The sequence below is a fragment of the Salmo salar genome, chromosome 15 (genome assembly GCF_965601325.2).
Source record: "Salmo salar chromosome 15, fSalSal1, whole genome shotgun sequence".
NCBI classification, from domain to species: Eukaryota; Metazoa; Chordata; class Actinopteri; order Salmoniformes; family Salmonidae; genus Salmo; species Salmo salar.
Window position 1 is genome coordinate 83,557,405 of NC_138305.1, and position 15,209 is coordinate 83,572,613.

A 15,209-nucleotide genomic window follows, 5' to 3' on the forward strand; every position below is an offset into this window, starting at 1 on the left:
CACCTTGTAGAGTCCATGCCCCGACGAATTGAGGCTGATCTGATGGCAAAAGGGGGGTTGCAACTAGGGTTGCAAATTTTGGGGAATTTTCAGAGGTGGAAACTTTCTGTGGGAATTAACGGGAATATATGGGAATTAATGGAAATATATGAAAATTAATATTAATACCATTTAAATGTAGATGTTTTTTGCATTGGATATATTTACCATATCATATGGAGACAGAAACATAAACCTTTTACCTTATCATAAGTAGAAATAATTGCACAGGATTAAATCCTTCCAATAGAAAAAAAAAAAAAATTTAGTTACTAATTTAACTTTAATTAAATGAGTAGACTCTTCACATGGGATGATTTCACTGAACAACAAAAAAAAAGAATATTGAATGATCCCCAATGATCCATCGCATCTCCCAAAAACGTTTTCAACATACATCTGTAAAATGATAGTCTAGAAACTAAAGCTTTGGTTGTCTTCCTCTCAGGCGTCCATGTCTTCTCCCTGGACCTCCTCAATGTCCACCTCTTGAACATCAGAGTCTGAGGCCTCATCTTCATTGTCACTTTCCAACCTTGTTGAGGATGGCTTGCTGTCAGGCTCAAAAAGCCTCAAATTTGCCTGGATGGCTACCAATTTTTCAACCCTTGTATTGGTCAGCCTGTTGGGTGCTTTGGTGTGTGTGTTCCCAAACAAGGACCAGTTGCGCACTGAGGTGGCTGATGTTGGTGGGATTTGGAGGATAATGGAGGAAACAAGGGAAAGGGCTTCAGATCCACAAAGTCCCTTCCACCAGGTGGCTGATGAGATATGTTGGCACGACTGCCATATTGCATCTCCATCCCAAAGCCCTTGCTTGGAAGTGTAATTCGCCAGGCTGCCAAGAACCTTGCCCTGATCCAGGCTAAGGTGGTGAGACACGGTAGTGATGACACCATAGGCCTTGTTGATCTCTGCACCAGACAGGATGCTCTTGCCAGCATACTTGGGTTCCAACATGTACGCTGCGGCGTGTATGGGCTTCAGGTAGAAGTCTTCACACTTTTTGATGTATTTTAGAACTGCAGTTTCCTCTGCTTGGAGCAACACTGAAGTGAGCAGGGCAGTACGGATTTCTTCTCTTACATCTACAAGCAGAGTCTGAACATCAGACAGGATGGATTTGTCTCCCTCAATCCGTGCAATTGCTACTGCTATAGGTTTCAGGAGTTTCAGGCTGCTTACCACTCTCTCCAAAGATGCATCATCAAGGAGGATCCTCTTGATGGGGCTGTCCATATCAGCAGACTGTGATATGGCCATTTCTTGGAGAGACTCCTTCCCCTCCAGGAGACTGTGAAATATGATGCCAACACCACCCCAACGGGTGTTGTTGGGCAGCTTCAATGTGGTGCTCGTATTCTTCTCTTTGCTTAGTGAGGTAGATTGCTGCTATAACTTGATGACCCTTCACATACCTAACCATTTCCTTGGCTCTCTTGTAGAATGTATCCATTGTTTTCACTGCCATGATGTCCTTGGGGAGCAGATTCAGTGCATGAGTAGCACAGCCAAGGGGTGTGATGTGAGGGTAGGACTCCTCCACTTTAGACCAAGCAGCCTTCAAGTTCGCAGTATTGTCTGTCACCAGTGCAAATACCTTCTGTGGTCCAAGGTCATCTGCAATGTAGAGACCGGTGTGTGTGTTGTCCCTTGTGTCTGTGCTCTTGTAGAATACTGGTTTTAGGGGTGTATATGACGTAGTTAATTATTCCTTGCCCATGAACATTCAACCACCCATCAGAGATGATTGCAATACAGTCTGCTTTCTCTAGGATTTGCTTGACCTTCACTTGAAGGGGCTTTTGATCCCAGGCTGGGTCACAACATGCCGTGACCGGGAGTCCCATAGGGCGGAGCACAATTGGCCCAGCGTTGTCCGGGTTAGGGGAGGGTTTAGCCAGGAGGGCTTTACTTGGCTCATCACGCTCTAGCAACTCCTGGTGGCGGGCCGGGCGCCTGCAGGCTGACCCCGGTCGTCAGTTGAACAGTGTTTCCTCCAACACATTGGTGCAGCTGGCTTCCAGGTTAAGCGAGCGGGTGTTAAGTAGTGCGGCTTGGCGGGTCATGTTTCTAATCTGTCTGAATAAAAGCTAAAATGCCCTAAAAAATACATGTGTAAATAATGAAGTAAATTCTCCAGTATCTTGTCATTGTTTTCAGTTAAGACACAGTGATATATAAAAGGACAAAAAACGTTCAGTGTTTAATGACCATTCGTTCAATGGCAAAATGAGAATTGAAAAGCTACAGGTTGTGGAAACCACCCACTTCAGAATCACAAAACTAAGAGGTATCGTTCTCCTAAAAATACCTAATTTGTGTAGTGGCATATTCCACAATGGGGTTATTCTGCTCCAGCCATTACCACGAGCCCGTCCTCCGCAATAAAGGTGCCACCTGTGGTTGAGGCACCTTTTAAAAAAGGAGAAATAATTGAAATATTCTTCAATACTGTATCTTTAAGAAATGTTCAGTATTTTACAACTTAATGTTAGATGGTTTCTTACCCTGAAAGTACAGTACCAGTCAAAAGTTTTGACACACCTACTCATTCCAAGGTTTTTCTTTATTTTTCCTATTTTCTACATTGTAGAATAATAGTGAAGACATCAAAACTATGAAATAACCCATGTGGAATCATGATGTAAACAAAAAAAGTGTTAACCTCTTACATCTAGACGTTCCGCTAGCGGAACACCTGCTCCAATATCCAATGATAGGCGTGGCGCGAATTACAAATTCCTCAAAAATACAAAAACTTCCATTTTTCAAACATATGACTATTTCACAGCATTTTAAAGACAAGACTCTCCTTTATCTAACCACACTGTCCGATTTCAAAAAGGCTTTACAGCGAAAGCAAAACATTAGATTATGTCAGCAGAGTACCAAGCCAGAAATAATCAGACACCCATTTTTCAAGCTAGCATATAATGTCACAAAAAACAAAACCACAGCTAAATGCAGCACTAACCTTTGATCTTCATCAGATGACAACCCTAGGACATTATGTTATACAATGCATGCATGTTTTGTTCAATCAAGTTCATATTTATATCAAAAACCAGCTTTTTACATTAGCATGTGACGTTCAGAACTAGCATACCCCCCGCAAACCTCCGGTGAATTTACTAAATTACTCACGATAAACGTTCACAAAAAACATAACAATTATTTTAAGAATTATAGATACAGAACTCCTCTATGCACTCGATATGTCCGATTTTAAAATAGCTTTTCGGTGAAAGCACATTTTGCAATATTCTCAGTAGATAGCCCAGCCATCACGGCTAGCCATTTAGACACCGACCAAGTTTAGCCCTGATCAAACTCCGATTTACTATTACAAAACTTTCATTACCTTTGTTGTCTTCGTCAGAATGCACTCCCAGGACTGCTACTTCAATAACAAATGTTGGTTTGGTCCAAAATAATCCATCGTTATATCCGAATAGCGGCGTTTTGTTCGTGCGTTCCAGACACTATCCGAAATGGTAAAGAAGGGTCGCGCGCATGGCGCAATTCGTGACAAAAAAATTCTAAATATTCCATTACCGTACTTCGAAGCATGTCAACCGCTGTTTAAAATCAATTTTTATGCCATTTTTCTCGTAGAAAAGCGATAATATTCCGACCGGGAACTTCCTTTTCGGCAAACAGAGGAAAAAAATCACAAAGACGGGGGCGGTCAGGTCACGCGCCTAAGCCCAGAGTACCTTGATCGGCCACTTGAGAAAGGCGATAATGTGTTTCAGCCTGGGGCTGGGATGACGACATTCAGGTTTTTCCCGGGCTCTGAGCGCCTATGGACGACGTAGGAAGTGTCACGTTAGAGCAGAGATCCTTAGTAAAAGATAGAGATGGCAAAGAAGTTCCAGAAATGGTCAGACAGGCCACTTCCTGTAAAGGAATCTCTCAGGTTTTGACCTGCCATTTGAGTTCTGTTATACTCACAGACACCATTCAAACAGTTTTAGAAACTTTAGGGTGTTTTCTATCCATATATAATAAGTATATGCATATTCTAGTTACTGGGTAGGATTAGTAACCAGATTAAATCGGGTACGTTTTTTATCCAGCCGTGAAAATACTGCCCCCTAGCCATAAGAGGTTAAACAAATAAAATGATATTTAAGATTCTTCAAAGTAGCCACCCTTTGCCTTGATGACAGCTTTGCACACACTTGGCATTCTCTCAACCAGCTTCATGAAGTACCTGGAATGCATTTCAATTAACAGGTGCGCCTTGTTAAAAGTTAATTTGTGGAATTTCTTTCCTTCTTAATGCGTTTGAGCCAATCAGTTGTGTTGTGACAAGGTAGGGGTGGTATACAGAAGATCGTCCTATTTGGTAAAAGACCATATTATGGCAAGAACAGCTCAAATAAGCAAATAGAAATGACAGAACATCATTACTTTAAGACATGAAGGTCAGTCAATCCGGAAAATTTCAAGAACTTTGAACGTTTCTTCAAGTGCAGTCGCAAAAACTATCAAGCACCCTGATTAAACTGGCTCTCATGAGGACCGCCACAGGAAAGGAAGACCCAGAGTTACCTCTGCTGCAGAGGATAAGCAAATATGTTGCTACTGCTCTCAATAACATTGCTGCCCTGAATTTATCAGGCGCTATTGACAAAGGTCAGTGGGAAAAAGTTGTGATGGAATACTTTCTGGAGGACGATCGTGCCATGCTGACTCTCTAATTTTGTAAGAAAGTTGTTTTCATTGCAAGTTAAAGCTTGCAGTTAGTTAGTCAGCTGGTATTCGATGGCTGGCTTGCTAGCTAACATTGAACCTATTTGGTTAATGTTAGCTAGCTTTGGCAATCGGTTTGTATTGCTAGTAACGTTACTCTATGGATTGGGATTCATTTTTTTCTAGCTAATGTTAATGTGACATTTCTAAACAAAAGACCCCAAGTTAAAGCTTGCTGTTAGCGAGCTAACGTTAGCTGAGGTTAGATGACTGGCTTGCTAGCTAACATTAACTTACGTGTATGAAGTGTGTGTAACGTTAGTGATGTTTTCTCAGAATGCCATTTCGCATTGCTAGTTATAGCATAATGTTACCAAGCAAACTAGCTAACATTGAACCTATTGGGTTAACTTTAGCTAGCTATGACAATTGATTTTTATTACTAGTTAAAGCTTGCTGTTAGCTAGCCAGCTGACATTAGATGGCTGGCTAGCTAGCTAACATTACAAGTATGAACTGTGTGTAGTGATGTTCTCAGAATACCATTTTGCATCTATTGTATAATAATGCTAAAATATTTGTATCTGGAATTTGTCTTTCAGCATCAGTAGAACACGCCTGACTCTCCTCCACTAGTCATACAAGGAGAATGCAAGCAAAGGCAGCAGCGCAGTCATCAACTACATGCACCATTTCTTCACCAACTACGGAGTTGGGGAAACACGTGTGGACCTGAATTGTGATAACTGCAGTGGCCAAAAGAAGAAAAAGTTTGTGCTCTGGTATTGTGCCTGGCAGACCATGCACAAGCTCCACCACAGTCTGGACCTTCACTTCCTGATCACAGGCCACACCAAGTTTGCCCCCGACTGGTGCTTCGGCCTCATCAAGCAGCGCTTCAGAAAGACCTGAGTGAACACTTTGTCTGAGATTACTGGTGTTGTGCTGGACAGCACTGTGACAGGGGTCAACATCCCACAGCTGGTTGGACTGGAGGATGGTATGGTGCTGGTGGAAAGCTATGGCTGGCAACAACACCTGACTCCGTACTTCAGTCCGCTGCCACAGATCAAGCAGTACCAGCACTTCAGGTGAAAATAATTTTAATTGTATGAGGTTATTCTTCTTATCTAAACTTGAGAGGTGAATTGATGTTGTGCAGGGTTGTAATGTCTTTAGATTTTTTGTAGTTGTTGTTATTCCCTGTTTTACAGCTTCGATGCTCTGCAGCGTGGTGTCAACAAGGAGCGTTCGGACTGTCGGGACCAGGTTTCAGCTGCTGCGCAACGCTGACATCCTTCCTCCTATAGATGGTCTGCCTGTACAAGCACCACCTGGTCTGGACATAGCTAGACAAACTTATCTTTTTGAGATGATCAGGGAGTTTTGTGACGAAGAGGCTATGGACATCACATGCCCTGCACCAAAGTCAAGGGAAGGACAGAAACAGGCTCTCTCCTAACACACAACATACGTTGCTGCTACAATTTTTTTTATCCTGCTGTTCAGCCACTTTACCCCTGATTGTATGCATACAACTACCTCGTCTATCACTGATATCATTATTGATATTGTTCTTGTACATACTATATATTATTTTATTTATATTGACACTATTTCTGACATTGCTACTATGCAAGTAACCACTTGGCTGTACCGTTTACGCCTTCTGTAGAGACCCATCTACTTAGCAAGACTTAGCAAAATATTGATATATAAAATGAATATTGATATGTGTGGTCGTAGCTTGATGTTGTGACATACCACAACAATATCATGTGACCCTGTCAAGTGTCCACCACATAAATATATGGCGCGTGCATCTGTTTATGTACTGTACATGTGCACCTAACTCAGGTTGCATGACCTTAACTTATGTACGGAATACTATGTGATAAGAACGTGTGTAATAGTATATAAAGTATGCTAATGTACTGGTGTGAAGGCATTTGGGCAATGGTGTAAAGTACTTCAGTAAAAATACTTTAAAGTACTACTTAAGTATTTTTGGGGGGTATCTGTACATTACTTTACTATTTATATTTTTGGCAACTTTTACTTCACTACATTCCAAAAGAACATAATGTACTTTTTACTCCATACATTTTCCCTGACACCCAAAAGAACTCATTAAATTTTGACAGGAAAATTGTCCAATTTACACACTTATCAAGAGAACATCCCTGGTCATTCCTACTGCATCTGATCTGGCAGACTCACTAAACACAAATGCTTAGTTTGAAAATGACGTCTTAGTGTTGGAGTGTGCCCCTGGCAATCAGTCCCCAAAAAATGTAATACAAAAATAATTGTGCCGTCTGGTTTAATATAAGGAATTTAAAATGATTTATACTTTTACTTAAGTATGACAATTTAGCACTTTTTCCACCACTGGATATGGCTGGGGGTTAGATAATTTCTTTCACATGACCCATCAATTTAGACAAGTGTGTCTGGGGAAGCGTCATCTAATATTTATACAATATTTTTATCTGGACACTTTCTGTTTACCTGGAATTTTTCCTTATTGTAGGCTACTACCACTTTTAGTCTTAATCTTTACTACAGTACTCATGGTTTAGCGTATGACCTCACATGTGAATCCATAAAGAGATGGGTGGGGCTGGTTTAAGAGGGTGTGAACCATGCTGAATCTGTGTAGACAAAGGAGAGCTCTCCAGTAGGTACCAAAACATTTAAAGGCCCTTTTCTCAAAAGTGAGTTTACAAGTTTATCAACTTTCAAAGCAGAATTACTTTCCCATTGTTCCTCATATGCAGTGTATGATATACCTACCATTTTGTAGCTCTGAGTCTCTACTTTTATCCAATGTAAGAAACCCAATTTCAAATTTAGCTACATAAGACCGATTTCAGCCGGTCAGTCACACTTGTCCTTTGGTCTGATGAGTCCAAATTTGAGATTTTTGGTTCCAACTGCTGTGTCTTTGTGAGAATAGCTGAATGGATGATCTCCACATGTGTGGTTCCCACTGTGAAGCATGGAGGAGGAGGTGGGATGGTGCTTTGCTGGTGACACTGTCAGTGATTTATTTACAATTCAAGGCACACTTAACCAACATGTCTACCACAACATTCTGCAGCGATAAGCCATCCCATCTGGTTTGCGCTTAGTGGGACTAGAATTTGTTTTTCAACAGGACAATGATCCAACACACCTCCAGGCTGTGTAAGGGGTATTTGACCAAGAAGGAGAGTGATGGAGTGCTGCATCAGATGACCCGGCGTCCACAATCACCCAACCTCAACCCAATTGAGATGGGGGATATGTGGGATCTCCTTCAAGACTGTTGGAAAAGCATTCCAGGTGAAACTGGTTGAGAGAATGCCAAGAGTGTGCAAAGCTGTCATCAAGGAAAATTCTGGCTACTTTGAAGAATCTCAAATATAACATTTGTTTAACCTCTCTGGGCTAGGTGGCACCAAATCGTCCCACCTACGTAACAGCCAGTGCAATCCCGTGGCGCGTTATTCAAAAACCTTAGAAATGCAAAACCTTCAATTTTTCAAACATAAGACTCTCGTTAATCTAACCACACTGTCCGATTTCAAAAAGGCTTTACAACGAAAGCAAAACATTAGATTATGTCAGCAGAGTACCCAGCCAGAAATAATCAGACACCCATTTTTCAAGCTAGCATATAATGTCACATAAACCCAAACCACAGCTAAATGTAGCACTAACCTTTGATGATCTTCATCAGATGACAACCCTAGGACATTATGTTATACAATACATGCATGTTTTGTTCAATCAAGTTCATATTTATATCAAAAAACAGCTTTTTACATTAGCATGTGACTAGCATGTGACTAGCATTCCCACCGAACACTGCCGGTGAATTTACTAAATTACTCACGATAAACGTTCACAAAAAGCATAACAATTATTTTAAGAATTATAGATACAGAACTCCTCTATGCACTCGCTATGTCCGATTTTAAAATAGCTTTTCGGTGAAAGCACATTTTGCAATATTCTCAGTAGATAGCCTGGCATCACAGGGCTAGCTATTTAGACACCCAGCAAGTTTAGCACTCATCAAAGTCAGATTTACTATAAGAAAAATGTTATTACCTTTGCTGTCTTCGTCAGAATGCACTCCCAGGACTTCTACTTCAATAACAAATGTTGGTTTGGTCCAAAATAATCCATCGTTATATCCAAACAGCAGCGTTTTGTTCGTGCGTTCAAGACACTATCCGAAAGGGTAAATAAGGGTTACGAGCATGGCGCAATTCGTGACAAAAAAATTCTAAACATTCCATTACCGTACTTCGAAGCATGTCAACCGCTGTTTAAAATCCATTTTTATGCCATTTTTCTTGTAAAAAAGCGATAATATTCCGACCGGGAATCTGCATTTAGGTAAACAGACGAAAAAAAATAAAGCATTCGGTCGACTCGGGCACGCGCCTAAGCCCACAGTACTCTGAGTGGCCACTTGCCAAACGCGATAAAGTGTTTCAGCCAGAGCCTGCCTCGATATCCTTCAGCTTTTTCCCGGGCTCTGAGAGCCTATGGGAGCCGTAGGAAGTGTCACGTTAGAGCAAAGATCCTAAATCTTCAATAAAAACAGCCTAGATGAAACACATCTTGTCAGACAGGCCACTTCCTGCATGGAATCTTCTCAGGTTTTGGCCTGCCATATGAGTTCTGTTATACTCACAGACACCATTCAAACAGTTTTAGAAACTTTAGGGTGTTTTCTATCCAAAGCCAATAATTATATGCATATTCTAGTTACTGGGCAGGAGTAGTAACCAGATTAAATTGGGTACGTTTTTTATCCGGCTGTGTCAATACTGCCCCCTAGCCCTAACAGGTTAACACTTTTTTGGTTACTACATGATTCCATATGTGTTATTTCATAGTTTTGATGTCTTCATTATTATTCTACAATGTAGAAAATAGTAAAAATAAAGAAAAACTCTGGAATGAGTAGGTGTGTCCAAACTAACTGTAGCCACCATAGCTAAACATCTAAAAATATATGGGAGTGATGAGGGCACGAGGTAAAAAATGTATGGTTTGAAGTAGTAACGTCAAACCAAATAATTGAGTTAATTTGACCATTACATTTTGTACGTGCTGCAGGAACCATCTAACATTAAGTTGTAAAATACTGACCTTCCCCTTTAAGGGGAACAACCATTACAATTTAAACTCTACAACTTCTGATAAACCAAGACCCCCTTTCGATACAGTGGGTAAATCCAAAGATTCTCATATTATGAGCAGTTTTGATAAAACCGCTAACAATACGCATAATGAGTTAAGATAAGGAAATGAACCCACTCCTAATTACTGCTAATTACCAGTTGAAATGTAGTTGATAAATAAACAGAAAACGTAATAAATACAATAATTATTACCAGTGCTAATTACATTTTCCCATTATATCCCTAATGAGATGGACTTAGCATCACATATAACACAAAATGAGACTTCCACTAGGCCATTTAAGATGATGGTAGTTGGGATAAAGTCCTAGAGTGGAATGATAGGAATGATTTGTTAAGGGTATCATTATATACATCAATCATCCAAGTGATAGCATGATGATGATATTATGATATGGAAATCATATTCATCGCTATATTTCAGATGTTAACATCATATTTCTCTGTCATTTGCATGTGATATTCAGTGGAAATCTAATCTAGACGGCTGAGCTGACTTTTAAATGACAGCGGTCAACTTGATATGAAATTCAGTTACTGTTTATTCAGTGGGTGTAGATGCATTAGAAGAAAACACACAACTCTGTAAAGATCCAAATAGAACGTCTTATGGTCTTTCTTTGCGGAATTATCCCGGCCACACCAACGGATTGATGATATACAATAATCCCAAGTGTAATATAGCGTGGACAGCCGAACCCAACAACTATATGACAGGTGCAAGGTACATTGAGTACGGTTACATGCACGCATTCATGCGATTATTGTGGATAGTCAGATTAATATAATAGTTTGATTAAAACATTCACATGCTTTTCAAGAAGCATTTCCCTAAAAATCATGTTTACATGGACAGGCTACCTGATGGCACTCTGATGAATGCAGAAAATTGGCAATCAAAATAAACATTCTACCACAGCGACTATGTTATTTTTGTGAAGCAAATTTGATTTTGAGTTTGAACATATAACATTTGTATGTGAAAACTATTTCTAAGACGCATACATTCAGTTGTTCCCAACTCACTTCACTGGTACTAAAGAGGGAGGCTCACTCAGCTGGTGCTAGCACATGCACAGATCATATACACTTCTGGAACCCTACCTTTTTATTTTAAGGTATCTCTGACCAACAGATGCATATCTGTATTCCCAGTCATGTGAAATCCATAGATTAGGGCCTAATGAATTTATTTAAATTGACTGATTTCCTTATATGAACTGTAACTCAGTAAAATTATAGAAATTGTTGCGTTCATATTTTTGTTCAGTATAATAATTCAAAAGATTGCTAACGAAATGTGTGTGTGCAGATACTGGTCTCCACCTCTGTTGCACTGTAGAGGTGGTGTATGTATGTGTGTGTGTGTGTGTGTGTGTGTGTGTGTGTGTGTGTGTGTGTGTGTGTGTGTGTGTGTGTGTGTGTGTGTGTGTGTGTATGCAGGGAAGGACTGGGACAAGAATTCGGCCCTGGCATTTTATCCACACAAGCCCACACCACTGTGCGACCTGCCAACAAATTTTCCCCTGGTGTCACTGGTGCCACTAACTTTTACAGTTGGTGGCACCAGCCCATGACCCTTATAAAGTCATCCATAGTGGTTTATTAGGAAGTATGATAAATAGACTACTGGGGTCTCCTCTAACACTTCCAAGCAGGAATGCATGATTCAAGATACACTATATATACAAAAGTATGTGGACACCCCTTTCAAATTTGTGAATTTCGGCCATTTCAGCCACAACCATTGCTGACAGGTGTATAAAATCGAGCACACAGCCATGCAATCTGCATAGACAAACATTGGCAGTAGAATGGCTTTACTGAACAGCTCAGTAACTTTCAACGTGGCACCGTCATAGGATGCCACCTTTCCAACAAATCAGTTCAGCAAATTTCTGCCCTGCTAGAGCTGCCCCGGTCAACTGTAAGTGCTGTAATTGTGAATTGGAAATATGTCTACGTGAAGCAATGGCTCAGCCACGAAGTGGTAGGCCACACAAGCTCACAGAACGGGACCCCGAGTGCTGAAGTGCGTAAAAATCGTCTGTCCTCAGTTGCAACCCTCACTACCGAGTTCCAAACTGCCTCTGGAATCAACATCAGCCCAATAACTGTTCGTCGGGAACTTCATGAAATGGGTTTCCATGGCTGAGCAGCCGCACACAAACCTAAAATCACCATGCGCAATGCCAAGCGTCGGCTGGAGTGGTGTAAAGCTCGCTGCCACTGGATTCTGGAGCAGTGGAAACGCGTTCTCTGGAGTGATGAATCATGCTTTACCATCTGGCAGTCCGACAGACAAATCTAGGTTTGGCCAGGAGAACGCTACCTGCCCCAATGCATAGTGACAACAGTAAAGTTTGGTGGAGGATAAATAATGGTCTGGGGCAGTTTTTCATGGTTCGGGATAGGCCCCTTAGTTCCACTGAAGGGAAATCTTAACACTACAGCATACAATGACATTCTAGAAGATTCTATGCTTCCAACTTTGTGTCAACAGTTTGGGGAAGGCCCTTTCCTGTTTCAGAATGACAATGCCCCCCGAGCACAAAGCAAGGTCCATACAGTAATGGTTTGTCGAGATCGGTGTGTAAGAACTTGACTGGCCTACACAGAGCCCTGACCTCAACCCCATCAAACACCTTTGGGATGCATTGAAACGCTGACTGCGAGCCAGGTCTAATACCCAACATCATCGCCCGACCTCATGTGGCTGAATGGAAGCAAGTCCGCGCAGCAATGTTCCAACATCTAGTGGAAACCAACTTCATATTAATGATGTTTGACGAGCAAGTAAACACATACTGATCATGTAGTGTATTTTGATATGCAACCTAATCCAGTGATTGTCATGAATTTTGGGTTGACAATTAGACTATAGTTGAATGGTTTCTTTGTTCAATAGAGATGAAATCCATACATATTTATGTGCACTAACTAACATCATAGGCTAATTACTTTGGGGTTCAACACCTGAGGAAGTTGAAACTCAAAACACATGCACTAGATCATTAACTGTAAATATAATACCGTAACACTTTCCACCCAGCGTCATAAAGACGTTATGACATGGTCAGAACTATAGCATAATATGTCATAACAGCTGACATAACTGGTCATAACACTGTCATGACACATATATTTAGACCTGTTGTGACATATATTGCGTTATTTTATGGCTTGTTATGACACCTACATAAGACTTTAAAACCCCCAAAAACCTACCAAGGTAGTTAATTTATGGCTGGTTTTGAGACCTACATAAAAATGTCAAAACCCACAAAACCTACCACACAAGGTAAAACATTCCATTACACCATGGCCTACGTGCCAACAGTGTGTTTATGTTATATCGTTTTTATTTAACGTGTTCAATTATCATTGTAATTGCGCACACATTGATGTCAGACATGCACCTACCCCAATGCTCTGTTGCTGATGACTGGGATGAATGCAGGAACAGTTTTCAGGTGCAGTACAAGACACCCTCTTTTTTGACTGAAGTAAGTAAAGTGTTACCTATAATACCCACTGCTAGTAGCCATCTATTCATCCAACAGTAAATGTCATGTCCTAAACAAATGTTGCAGTTGTAGGCTACTACCCATGAGGCCTATTAGGCTTATGCCCTTGCAATGACCGGTGCACATTCATGCTCGCACCGCTCTCAAACCCATATCAAATATACTGCTTGTAAAATAGTTGTTATTGAGCTGAATATTGAGAGTTGAGAAACAAAAATGATACCTACAGAAAGTTGAGACCCTCCTCTCTTTGATAGGAACAAGGGGGTGAAGTGTCCAAAGCTGTATTTGTCCCGTAATTTGGAATTAGTATACAATCAGAACGCATTTTTCTCTCGAGCGCATGGGAGGAAAGGAGAGTGGCTCGCTCATCACTACAGCAGGCCCCAGCAAGGGCACAGGCACAGGGGCAGGGCAAAAACTTTCATTACAGGAATCATGAGGATATTGCAATTTACTGTTTGGCCAGATCGTGGTTTTAGTCGCCCGGAAAACAGAACGTTTTGATTAGGGGACAATGTAGAATGTGTTCTTTCTACATTGACAGTGCATTTGGAATGCATTTAGACCCCTTGATTTTTTCCCACATTTTGTTACGTTACAGCCTTATTCTAAAATGTATTAAATTGTTTTCTCCCTCATCAATCTACACACAATAACCCATAATGACAAGCATAAACAGGTTTATAGAATTTTTTGCAAATGTATTAAAAATCAAAAACAGAAATACCTTACTTACATAAGTATTCAGACCCTTTGCTATGAGACTTGAAATTGAGCTCAGGTGCATCCTGTTTCCATTGATCATCCTTGAGATGTTTCTACAACTTGATTGGAGTCCACCTGGGGTAAATTAAATTGATTGGACAAGATTTGTCAAGGCACACACCTGACTATATAAGGTCCCACAGTTGACAGTGGATGTCAGAGTAAAAACCAAGCCATGAGGTCGAAGGAATTGTTCAGAGTCAGAGCAGGTTTCTTTGCTGACCTCAGCTGTCTATCAGTAAACCATCTTGATAAGGGGTCCGGTCATTAACCACTGATCAGCCACAGGCTCATTATTGTATAACAGAGAAATTGCACAAAAGGGTCACCTTTTTTCAAATTTTTGAATGTTTTATTTTTACATCAAAAAAGATATGTCCATTTTGACACACACCCAAATAAAAACTGGTCCAGTCATCTGGCATTTGCCAGAAGGCCAATCGGCCTGTGTGTGAGTACATGCGTGCGTGTGTGTTAGCCAAGTAGGAGGTAGAGTGGATTAGAGCCATATCTTCCACATGGCTACTTCCTAATCCTACCATCTGAGGTAAATATAAGACCAGGTGAGGTAACACTCCTGTCTCAGACACCTCTTAAACACTGGGGCATCTGCACAGAGAAAGCCCCGAGGAACACTACTTTGGAAGTAGAATGGAACTTTGTTGTGATGTGGAAATGCGTCATTGGCCAACACACTTGACAGGACAAACTAGACTGGAGTTAAAATGTACTTTTTGATGTATTATACAACTAATTTCATAGCAGGTCCTGCAATAGACTAGCGCCCTGTCCAGGTGGTGTACTTATATCGAACACGTCATTCAATTTGTACCAATTAATCAGAATTCATTTGAAAAGGGTGGATTGACCGTGTACATGAAAAGGTAATTAGGGAATTAGTTTCATGATTTCCAAAAAGGTATTAGATGAGACAAAATGGGTGAAGTCACTGTGAAAGAATGCTGTCAGT

At 40.8% G+C, this 15,209-nt stretch overlaps 1 protein-coding gene across 1 annotated transcript in view; it reads right to left on the reverse strand.

Annotated features, from left to right (window-relative positions):
• casz1 (castor zinc finger 1) overlaps positions 1 to 15,209 on the reverse strand; it is a 264,622-nt gene that overhangs the window by 193,029 nt on the left and 56,384 nt on the right. The window lies entirely within an intron of this gene.